The 12,601-nt window shown below is 47.9% G+C and overlaps 1 protein-coding gene across 1 annotated transcript in view; it reads right to left on the reverse strand.

Annotated features, from left to right (window-relative positions):
• Positions 1-12,601, reverse strand: part of LOC119954452 (SRC kinase signaling inhibitor 1-like) — a 645,297-nt gene that overhangs the window by 184,832 nt on the left and 447,864 nt on the right.

Consider the following 12,601-nt stretch of genomic DNA (forward strand, 5'->3'; position numbering starts at 1 on the left):
GCCAACTCGCGCTGGCCGGCGGAGGCCCTTCGGCGCAAGTTGACGCGGCGCCAAGCCCCTTCCGTGTTGGCCAGCGCGGCGCAAACCACTCCGGCACCGGCCTAGCCTGACGGCGGAGTAGTTCACGCCACACCTCGGCGCCGGAGTGGCCCGCCCAGCCTGTTTGCGGAGAATTCCGCCCATGGTCTTTTAAGCCAGGGTCAATTCTGGAATCTTCCCGTCCAGTTATAGCAACAACTCGGATTGTAACCCCCCACCTCTCCCGACCACTTTTATGCACGCGTGCGTGCTGTCAGGCAGCAGGGAGAACCTCGCACATGTTCTATGTTCTCCTATAGAACATACAGTGCAGAAGGAGGCCATTCGGCCCATCGAGTCTGCACCAACACATTTAAGCCCTCACTTCCACCCTATCCCCATAACCCTCCTAACCTTTTTGCCCTAACTAAGGGCAATTTATCAAGGTCAATCCACCTAACCTGCGCGTCTTTGGACTGTGGGAGGAAACCGGAGCACCCGGAGGAAACCCACGCAGACACGGGGAGAACGTGCAAACTCCGCACAGACAGTCACCCAGCGGGGAATCGAACCTGGGACTCTGGCGCTGTGAAGCCACAGTGCTATCCACTTGTGCTACTGTGCTGCCCAGGATTTGGACACATTTCAAAATAACTTTGAAAAGAAAAGAAACAGCTCTGGCATTTTATGGGATTTCTGTAATTCAGACAAGATGGGAATCCAAGGTCACACCTGCCTCCTCAGGTTGTCTGTATAAGAACCCTTGGACCAAACACGAATTTACCTGCTGAATATTTACCCCTCAAACAACGTTACTGGAACGGATTATCTGGTCACTTACTTCATTTTTTCCCTTTAATCTTTCATGGAATGCGGGTGTTGCTGGCTAGGCCTGCATTTGTTGCCCGTTTCCAATTGCCCTTGAACTGGTCTGCTCGGCCATTTCAGAGGGTGGTTAAGAGTCAACCACATTGCCGTGGGTCTGGAGTCACGTGTCGGCCAGACCAGGTAAGGGCGGCAGATTTCCTTCCCTGAAGGACATTAGTGAACTGGATTTTTACAACAATCAATGACAGTTGTCATGGTCACCATTATGGAGTCTTAACTTTATAATTCCAGATTTGTTAATTAAATCGCACCAGTTGCCGTGGTGGAATTTGAACCCATGTCCCCGGGAGATTAGTCTGAGGCCTTTGGATTATCAGCACAGCAACATTACTACCATGCAGCATTTCTCCATTACTGCTTGTGGGGGCTTGCTGTGCACAAATTGGTTGTTGTGTTTTCCACATCATTATGACCACACTTCAAAAGTACTTCATTCCAGAACTTTAGGGAACCCAAAGGCGCGACAGAAGGTGCTACAGAAATACAAAGTCTTTCTTTCTTATTCTATAATTCTAATTCACTTTCAAGTCTTTCTTTCAGAGCAGCATGGTGGCGCAGTGGTTAGCACTGGGACTGCGGTGCTGAGGACCCGGGTTCGAATCCTGGCCCTGGGTCACTGTCCGTGTGGAGTTTGCACATTCTCCCCGTGTCTGCGTGGGTTTCACCCCCCCACAACCCAAATAGATGTGCAGGGTAGGTGAATTGGCCAAGCTAAATTGCCCCTTAATTGGGAAAAAAAATAATTGGGTACTCTAAATTTATAGAAGAAAAAGAAAAAAAAGTATTTGTCTTTCTTTAATTCTAATTCATCCCCAACAATAGTCACGGAGTCTCTGTCCCATTGCTGTTTATCCCAATAACCATGCATGTCTCCACAACACCCTCCTCCGCACCTCGCTAATCACTGCCCAGCATCAATATTTTAAAACTTGTTTGCCCAGAGATTTCATTGGAATCACTGGTAGAAAGAGAACCATCAAACTGCTCGCATCAGGATGATGCAGGAAATAGGAAACAGAAGTCACCAACACTCTCTAATTAATCACCAGCACTGCCATAAACTTCCTATCCAGCTCATCATTGCCTATGGCTAAGATCAAGGTCTATATGTGGCTGGCTAGGCACAGCCTCAATGCAACATTATACATTTCAACTGTAGCCTGTCACCTCCAGTTCCTCTCCAATTGATGAATTGAGATAATCGACTGAAATATTCAAAAGATTCCAGTCCGAAGGCAGGAGTAACACAATAACAAAAACAGACAATGCTGGATAAACTCAGCAGGTCTGCCGACATTTGGAGAGAGAAAAAGATGGAATGTTTCGAGTTCTGTGATTGTGAGATGAGGCACCTAAGAAATTACAGAGCAAGCTAAATAAAATCTAGTAATGGGCAGAAGAGTAGACGATGAAACTAATTCAGAAGAAAGAGGGACACCACACAATGAGTGGGTGAGAAACAGTCACTCCGTGAATTGGGTTGAAATGGTGGGGATAGAATCGCGAACTCTGGTGGACCTAATCTGGCAGCTTTCACCACTTGACCTTTCCACCTTCAACCACCCTGTCCCAAGTTGCTGCCATTGGCCACTCAACAAGCCCACCCTCTTGGCAATCTGCTTTCCAAGTTAGAAAGCAAACACGTTTCTTCATTGCTGAAATAGAGTTAAACAACCTTTGCCCCCATCTTCAACAACTGGGTGCAGGAGCAGAGGGCGCTGGGTGCATAAGTCATTGAAGGTGGCAGGGCATGCTGAGAGCACAGTTATTGAAGCACAGACTTTATTAACAGGGGAATAGAACACAGGAGCAAGGAGGTTATGTGAAACGTGTGTAAAACAATAGTTAGGCCTCAGTTGGAGTATTGCATCCAGTTATGGGCACTGCCCTTCAGGAAAGACGTGAAGGCAGAGAGAGAGTGCAGGAAAGATTCACGAGAAAGGGTGAGATATCCCGGCCGCGTTGCACCCGAAAAGCACCATGACCGGTAGATGTCTGGGATCTACCCGTCTCGCCATGCCTTGTGGGATCTAATGTGATCTCGCGCGATGGCTGCAATCTGAATCCTGCCCACTGTGGGCGGGATCACTTTCTAGCAAATCACTTTCTAGAAAATCTTCATATTAGAGTAAGACAGCAATTTCACTCTAATATGCATTCTCGAGATCTAATCAAGGCGTGGGATCCATCCCCCTCTAGCCTTGGAGATCCCGCTGTTCGGTCCTGGTCTCCACAAATGGGGACCAGACGGGACAGCACTCATGGAGATGCCACAGGGCATTGGAGGCTCCTAGGTGTTTGCCCTCTGGACAGGGTGGCACCCTGGGCACTGCCAGCCTAGCACTCTGGCAGTGCCATCTGGGTGCCAGCCTGGCATTTTCCATGTGACGAGGATAGGGCGGGGCACTGAAGACCCCGTTACAGGTGAGTTAGGGCTTGGGGGGGGGGGTTTCAGGAATCGTGTTGGTGGGTCGAGAGATCAGGGCACCATTTAAAAATGGAGGTCCGCATTGCACAAAACGGGACTAAATGTGGCCTTGGCGTGCATTCCCCGCTGAGGTCCCAATCTATCCGAACGACCGTTCGATTGCGTGATGCTTTCCGGTGCTCCGAAGACCAGGAAACACCCAGCTAATCGCACGCGCAATGGAGCTTTATTCCCATTCAGGTAGATCGTGCCCAAAGTAATTGACAAAAGAAGCAATGGCGAGATGAGGAAAAATATTTTCAGACAGTGGTTGGGAGCTGGAATGAACTGCCAGAGAGTGTGATCAGGTTCAATCGTGGCATTCAAAAGGGAATTAGGCTGTGATCGGTGACGGGTGGTCAGGGTTAGGAGGAGAAGGGGGAGAATGGCACTAAGTGAATTGCTCAGTTGGAGAGTCAGTGGGCCGAATGGACTATTTCACCCCTGTAACAATTCTACCATCCTGTCATTCTGTATATCCCAGGGAATACAAACCAGAACTGTGCAACACAGCCGCATCATTTAATCCTTTTAATTGCAGTATCATTGTTGTGAACAAAACAAACACAAGTTATTTAAAAAGAAAAAGGTTGTATTTCCTTGTAATGGCAATTGTCAATCCTCTCTTTAATCCTCAGTACTGACACAGCAGCATTGATCACTGCCAGACAATACATCTTTAGATGTTTGTTATGATGAAAACAGTGTTTGGCATTTCACCCTTCCTCAAACATTTCATTTCCTGCAGAAGATGCGGCCAGATTCCATGAAAATTTCCTTGCATTTTGTGATTCCATTTAAATTTTGGGTCTCCTTTTTAAAAAAATTATTATTTTTTATTTACAAATCTGAGCAAGTAACAGCAACAAGCTCCCTCTCACCTCAATGCTGGGTGCTCACTCAGTACAATACAACAGTTATTAATTCTACCGCTGCCTGTCTCACTGATCTGATCCATTGGGTATCTGCTGGGACCTTCATTGAGCCTGGCATGGGAGGTTCACTGTTAATAAGAAGCAGACTCCATCCCTGTGTGAGATATATTAGTGTGTTGTTGCACAGACAAGGGAGTGCAGCTGAAACTCAGCCTCACCACCGCTCCCCCCCCCCCCCCCCCCCCCCAATCTGCACACTCCTATTACCCCTCACACCCATCACTCGGCATGATCCTCACCACTATCCCTAATGATCATCAGTAACTCATCCGATTCGGCTCCGCAAACCACATTCAGATGTTTTGGTCCTGTCCAAAGCTGGAGGATTACTGGAAGGAGGTGTTTAGGGTAATCTCTAAAGTGGTGCTTGTGAAACTGGACCTGGGCCCTCAGGAGGCCATATTCGGGTGTCAGACCAGCCGGGGTTGGAAACGAGCGCAGAGGCAGATGTTGCAGCCTTCGCCTCGTTGATCGCCCTAAGGTGGATCCTGTTCAGGTGGAGATCAACCTCTCCACCCTGTGCCCTGGCGTGGCGGGGGGACCTGCTGGAATTCTTAACGCTTGAAAAGGTCAAATTTGGGGCCGGTTCAGCACAGTGGGCTAAATAGCTGGCTTTTAATGTAGACCAAGGCTAGCAGCGTGGGTTCAATTCCCGTACCGGCATCCCCGAACAGGCGCCGGAATGTGGCGACTAGGGGTTTTTCACAGTAACTTCATTGAAGTCTACTTGTGACAATAAGCAATTATTATTATTATTTATTATTTGAACTGAGGGGAAGGATGGAGGGGTGCGACAATTCATGGGTGTTATTCATTATGCACTTTCGAGAATTGGATCACATCGAACATGGGGGGGGCTGGGAGGGTTGGTGGGAGGGGGACTGTATGTGTTAATGGTGACTATGGGTGATTCCTGATTCCCTGTTATCATTTGTTTATGTTAACATGTGGGTCAATGTCTGGGGTTTGGTGGGAGGATGGGATCGTTGTTATTGATATGGGGATTGACATTACATTCGTTACTGATTATTGTTTATTGTTGGGTGTAAATGTGGGAGAAAATGTGAAAAAGGAGAAGAAAACTTTTAAAAAGTAATTCATCCAATTCAGTTCCATTTTAACACTGTTGGATCCATAAAATAGGATCATCCAACCGCCCCTCTCCCCCTGCGGCATCAAGATTCAAAATATTCAGATCCAGTTCCAGGCGATTCCAGTGAGATTTGTGACGAGCATCCTCCTCGTGGACAGCTGAACACAGAATCAGCTGTCAATCACTGTGATGCCAACATTACCCTGCACACTGCGCAACAGTCTAGATTCGTTTGCATTTTTTTCTTGGACTGCAGATAGAAATGTAATCTGGGCATCTCGTTGTAACTAATTTTTTTTTTTAATTTAGAGTACCCAATTCATTTTTCCAATGAAGGGGCAATTTAGCGTGGCCAATCCACCTAGCCTGCACATCTTTGGGCTGTGGGGGCGAAGCCCACGCAGACACTGGGTGAATGTGCAAACTCCACACAGACAGTGACCCAGGGCCGGGATCAAACCTGGGACCTCGGCGCCATGAGACTGCAGTGCTAACCACTGCGCCACCATGCTGCCCCACCGTTGTAACTAAATTAACACATTTCCGTATGATTCAATGAGTCTGTAACATTCAGTAAAATGGGATTGTAATCTCACTCAAACACAGATCTATTCAGTAAAATGGGATTGTAATCTCACTCAAACACAGATCTATTCAGTAAAATGGGATTGTAATCTCACTCAAACACAGATCCATTCAGTTAAATGGGATTGTAATCTCACTCAAACACAGATCCATTCAGTTAAATGGGATTGTAATCTCACTCAAACACAGGTCCAATCAGTTAAATGGGGTTGTAATCTCACTCAAACACAGATCTATTCAGTTCAATGGGATTGTAATCTCACTCAAACACAGATCCATTCAGTTTAATGGGATTGTAATCTCACTCAAACACGGATCTATTCAGTTCAATGGGATTGTAATCTCACTCAAACACAGGTCTATTCAATTCAATGGGATTGTAATCTCACTCAAACACAGATCCATTGTTTAATGGGATTGTAATCTCACTCAAACACAGATCCATTCAGTTTAATGTGATTGTAATCTCACTCAAACACAGATCCATTCAGTTAAATGGGATTGTAATCTCACTCAAACACAGATCTATTCAGTTTAATGTGATTGTAATCTCACTCAAACACAGATCCATTCAGTTAAATGGGATTGTAATCTCACTCAAACACAGATCCATTCAGTTAAATGGGATTGTAATCTCACTCAAACACAGATCCATTCAGTTTAATGGGATTGTAATCTCACTCAAACATCTTGAATAACGACAAGTCAGAATACAGGAGGGAGATAGAGAACCTAGTGGAGTGATGTAGCGACAACAATTTCTCCCTCAATGACAGCAAAACTAAAGAGCTTGTAATTGACTTCAGGAAGCAAAGTACTGTACACACCCCTGTCTGCATCAACGGAGCCGAGGTGGAGATAGTTGACAGCTTCAAATTCCTAGGGGTGCACATCTCCAAAAATCTGTCCTGGTCCACCCATGTCGACGCTACCACCAAGAAAGCACAACAGCCCCTATACTTCCTCAGGAAATTCAGCATGTCCACACTGACTCTTACCAACTTTTACAGATCCACCATAGAAAGCATCCTATCTGGCTGCATCACAGCCGAGTATGGCAACTGCTCGACCCAAAACAGAAGAAACTTCAGAGAGTCGTGAACACCGCCCAGTCCACCATACGAACCTGCCTCCCATCCATTGACTCCATCTACACCTCACGAACGGATTCAAAACCAGCTTCTTTCCCGCTGTTACCAGTCTCCGAAACAACCCTCTTCTGGACTGATGTGATTAATACTATACTCCTGTATGCTTCACCCGATGCTGGTTTCTATGTATTTACATTGCCTTGTGTTGCCCTATTATGTATTTTATTTTTATTTTCTTTTATTTTCATGTACTAAATGATCTGTTTGAGCTGCTCGCAGGAAAATACTTTTCACTGTATCTCGGTACACGTGACAATAAACAAATCCAATCCAAATCCATCCAGTTCAATAGGAATCAAACCACAGCTCCATGGAATGTATACAAACGCTAAATCGGCACAAACTGGAAATCGGAAATGAAAATGGAAAATATTTAAAATAGAAAACCGGTTAACGTTTTAAAGAACTTTCATTAGTACATCTGAAGTCATTGACTTGAAATGTTGTCCAAACCGAAATTCACCCACACTGTGATCGACCGGCCACGTTGCTGCTGAAAGTCAGTACTCTGCGGCACAATGTGGCTGGTCGATGCCAGGAAGACCCCACTCCCAAGATCCACCCGGCTCGCTATGCATCGTGATGTCTAACGCGACCTAGTGAGACGTTGCAACGTGAATTCTGCCCATTGTGACCAGGATTACTTTTTGGAACATCTGAACATGAGAGTGAGACAGCTAGTCTCCATCTTGTAGCAGTTCCCTGAGGTAACCAAGGTGTTGGTATCTATACCAGGGCCAGCTCAAGGTACCGGCAACTCGGGCAGTCGCCCGGGGTGTCATGTGCTAGGGGGCGCCATCAAGAAGTGCGTGACCGGCGTCAGAGACCCGGCGCCGCGTAAAGGACTCGGGTCCCGCGCATGGGCAGTTGGGCCGGTGCCAACCAGCGCATGCGCGGTGGCCGCCCTCCCTCAGGCCGCCCCGCCCAAACATGGCGGATGGATCCAGGCTCGCCGGTGGTCACTCCGGGCCCCCCCCCCCCCTCGGCCACCCCCCCGAAGGGCGCCGAAGTTCAGCTTGCACGGGGCGCCAGCAACCCTAGGGCCGGCGCTGATCTATACCCTTCACCAGGGAGATATCGGGCGTCACGTTGGGGGCTTGTGAGACTGTTTAAAAATGGCGTCCCGATCTCTCGCTGCACTGAGGGTGCATCAGTGTAAAAAACGGGGCGAGGGGCGGCCTCAGCTGCAGGTTCCCTCGGAGGCTCCCTATCGACCCGAATGGGCGGTAGATAGCGGGGCGTTTCTGAGCGCTCCGGGAAACACCCGGCTAATCTCGCGCTTCAGGACTCTGTCCCATTCAGGTAGATCGCTCCCTTAGTCATTTTTATGGAGATTGGGGAGTTTCTCACTGGTAAATCTCACACTTACATTTTCATCTGTAGTGGGGGAACTAAACTTGCCGGAAATACCGGCTCCTCAGAGATCGGGACACCCTTTTGCGGAGCATCAGGGAAGGGCCTTTAGGTGACGCACCAACCGCGTTCTGACGGCATAAGGCGCGCGACACGATTATGCCATTTCTGAGGGGGTGGTGGATAGAAAACCGACGTTAAGCCAGCCCCTGATCTGGGCATCAGAAGGGATTCCACGCCTGATCACCAATTACAAAATTGGCGTCGGAGAATGGTGAATCCCACCCTGTAACTCTGTTTCTCCCATCTGATTCACTGAGTATTTCCAGAATTTCCATTCTTAATTCCATTTATTATTTGTGAACCAGCTCACTGTAATACATTCACCTCAATTGAAAGGTTTTGTAGTTTAAAACATCACTGAAATCAGCGCGAGTCTAATGCGATTTCCTGAGAAGCCTGGGCCGGGCCGGAGAATCCCTGCGACCGCTGTGAATCGCGCCACGCCGGCACGCGATTCTCCGCAGAGCAGAGAATTATCGCCATTGACGCCAGCGTGATTGCCGCGGTGCCGGTCCGCCGATTCTCGGCCCGGGAACTCAGTGTTGAAGGGTCGGGGGTGTAGCCGGTTGGGGGGGGGGGGGGGGCAGGGAGAGAGGGGTATCCGACCCCAAGGGGGGCCTCTGATGTGGCCTGGCCCATGATCGGGGCCCACCGATCGGCGGGCCGGCCCCTCTGGCTGGGGGCCACCTTTCTTTCGCGCCGGCCCCTGTAGCCCTGCGCCATGTTGCGTCAGGGCCGGCGCGTTGAAGGGAGCCACGGCGCATGCGCGCATTGGCAGTGGTACCACGGCGCATGCGCAGTCCCGCGGCGCCCAGTTGACGCCGGGATCAGCAGCTGGAGCGGCGTGAACCGTTCCAGTGCTGTGCTGGCCCACTGTAGGGGCCAGAATTGCTGATCCTGAGGCCGTGTTGACGCCGTTGAGACACGCGACGGCGTCAACGCTTAGCCTCAGGATCACAGAATCCCGCCCCCAATCTCTCTCACTGGAACACCTGTAATTCACACCATGGGATTTCACTGTCACTACCAGCTCAAAGAAACAGTCAATGCTTGAACTAACCACGTGAGGACCATTATAATATTCTTATTGTTATTTGACTGATGCTGGATATTTACTGAATCTACAAAGGTCTATAAAACATCAGCTTCATCGGAACACATCTCGGTGCTCGGAACTCAGCTTCCAGAATGCTGCAGGAGAGCAAGTCATGTGGTGTTGCATCACTTCCTGTAATGGTCGACACCATGTCTGATCAGCATCTCAAACAATCAGAATTAACCCATTGCCCAACTCCATAATTCCTGCACCAACACAGCTATGCTGGGCCAGAAAACCATTTCCCGTCCAGCCCTGAACTTTGGCTGCGGTTTCAGGTGGCACCCCGGGGCGCGATGTTGGCCGGCTGGTTTATCGAGTAGACACCGTCTCCTTTTGTAAAGTAAATCTCAGAGTAAAGTTAAACGGAGTCTGGCACCTGAGTGGGAGATTGCGCAGTCCAATGTGATCACGAGCTACAGAGTAGGTCACAGGTTCGATCCCTGACCTGGGTTAGTTTATCTGCTCACAAGTTGTGGTTGCAGTAGAGTGAAAGGAAAAGAGTGGGCTTGCATTTATATAGCGCCTTTTGCTTCCTTAGGACATGCCAAATATTTCTACAGCCAATGAAGTCCCTTTGAAATGTATCCACTCTTGTAACAGAGGAAATGATGCAGCCAATAAGTGCCCAGAAGGACCCACAAACAGCAATGTGATAATGTCCAGATAATCTGTGTGTTCCAGTATCTGGGAAAACATTCCTCATGAAGCTGTTTAAATCTCTCGAGAGGCCTCTTGCAAGATTCAACATCACCGCGTCAGCAAGTCGGGCTTGACGAGGCAATTAAATCGCGCCCAACATCTGCGCCTGCTTTTTTTCAAAGATCCATGGATCTTTGGGTTGAACGGAGTGCAATGTGGTTTAGAAAGATGACAACCCATCAGCGGTTCGAGTCAACAGCAACACTTGCAAAATTTGGAAGCTACTCTGAAGCGTTTACAGAGCCATAACGCGAGAGTTAAGACGGAAAAGTCTGACTTCTTCCACGCCATCTATAAATGACCTTGGTCATATTATCGACAAAGACGGATGACACACAGCCGAAGAAAATGTCAGCGATCTCAGAAGCGCCACGTCATCAAAATGTGACACAATTTACGTTGTTTTTAGGTTTGATCAATCATTCTGGTAAATTTGTGCCACATTTAGCAACAATTTAGAAGCCTTTTCACACTTTGCAACGTGTCAAGCAGTTATGGCATTGGTCAGAAGAATGTGAAAATGTAAACAATGATGTGAAAGAAGCTTTAACTGAAGTCCGAGCTTTCAAAGAACAAAGAACAAAGAAAAGTACAGTAAGAAGTCTTACAACACCAGGTTAAAATCCAACATGTTTGTTTCAAGCACTAGCTTTCGGAGCACTGCTCCTTCCTCAGGTGAATGGAAGGATCAGCGCTCCGAAAGCTAGTGTTTGAATCAAACCTGTTGGACTTTAACCTGGTGTTGTAAGACTTCTTACTGTGCTCACCCCAGTCCAACGCCGGCATCTCCACATCAAAGAAAAGTACAGCACAGGAACAGGCCCTTCAGCCCTCCAAGCCTGCGCCGACCATGCTGCCCGTCTAAACTAAAATATTCTACACTTCCGGGGTCCGTATCCCTCTATTCCCATCCTATTCATGTATTTGTCAAGATACCCCTTAAACGTCGCTATCGTCCCTGCTTCCACCACCTCCTCCAGCAGCGAGTTCCAGGCACCCACCACCCTCTGTGGAAAAAATACTTGCCTTGTACATGAATGAAATGAAATGAAAATTGCTTATTGTCACAAGTAGGCTTCAAATGAAGTTACTGTGAAAAGCCCCTAGTCGCCACATTCCGGCGCCTATTCGGGGAGGCTGGTACGGGAATTGAACCCGTGCTGCTAGCCTGCCTTGTGCTGCTTTAAAAGCCAGTGATTTAGCCCTGTGCTAAACATCTCCTCTAAACCTTGCCCCTCGCACCTTAAACCTATGCCCCCTAGTAATTGACCCCTCTCCCCTGGGTAAAAGTCTCTGACTCTCCACTCTGTCTATGCCCCTCATAATTTTGCAGACCTCTATCAGGTCGCCCCTCAACCTCCGTCATTCCAGTGAGACAAACCAAGTTTATTCAATCTCTCCTCAAAGCTAATGCCCTCCATACCAGGCAACGTCCTGATAAATCTCTTCTGCACCCTCTCTAAAGCCTCCACATCCTCTCGGTTCATTATAATCCCAAACTGAAGTTGCAACCTGCTTTCGATGCCTCACCCTATGGGGTTGGTGCAGTTGTCTCCCACATTATGCCGTCAGGAGAGGAACAACCGAGAGTATTTGCTTCACACACACTTACTCGCACAGAAACAGATTACACTCAGCCAGATAAAAGAAGCTTTGAGCATCATTTTAGGAGTAAGACGATTCCACCATTCCCTTTATAGGTGTCATTTTACCCTTTTGACAGATCATCAACCCTCGACCCCAATCTTTGGGCTGTATAAAGGCACCTTCTTTGGCAGCTAGTAGATTGCAAAGGTGGTCATTGAGATTGTTGACACACATTTACAATATTCAGTATCGCAAGTCCAAGCAACATGCAAATGCTGATGCTTCATCACAATTACTGTTAAAAGTCAAGCATGACCCAGAAAAACATTGAATCAATATTTTGTATTTCTCGCTCATGGATAGTGTAGCTGCGACTTAATCAGTTTCAACATGTACAAGAACCAATCCAGGTGGGGAAGGTGATGAAGGTCCAAAAATGTCAAAAACTGTTCAGACGTCCATAAGAAAAATCCAGACCTCAAACCCTACATCACAACGAAGACTTGAGTTGACAGTACAGAATGGAGTTCTATTGTGGGGAATCCATGTGATTATTCCTCCATGCTTGCGTAGTAGAGTCCTTGACCATCTGTGTGAGGGGCATCCTGGTGTGAGGATGAAGGAAATGGCACGCAGTTATTTTTGGCGGCCAGGATTAGATGC

Source organism: Scyliorhinus canicula, chromosome 19, assembly GCF_902713615.1.
Source record: "Scyliorhinus canicula chromosome 19, sScyCan1.1, whole genome shotgun sequence".
Classification (NCBI taxonomy): domain Eukaryota; kingdom Metazoa; phylum Chordata; class Chondrichthyes; order Carcharhiniformes; family Scyliorhinidae; genus Scyliorhinus; species Scyliorhinus canicula.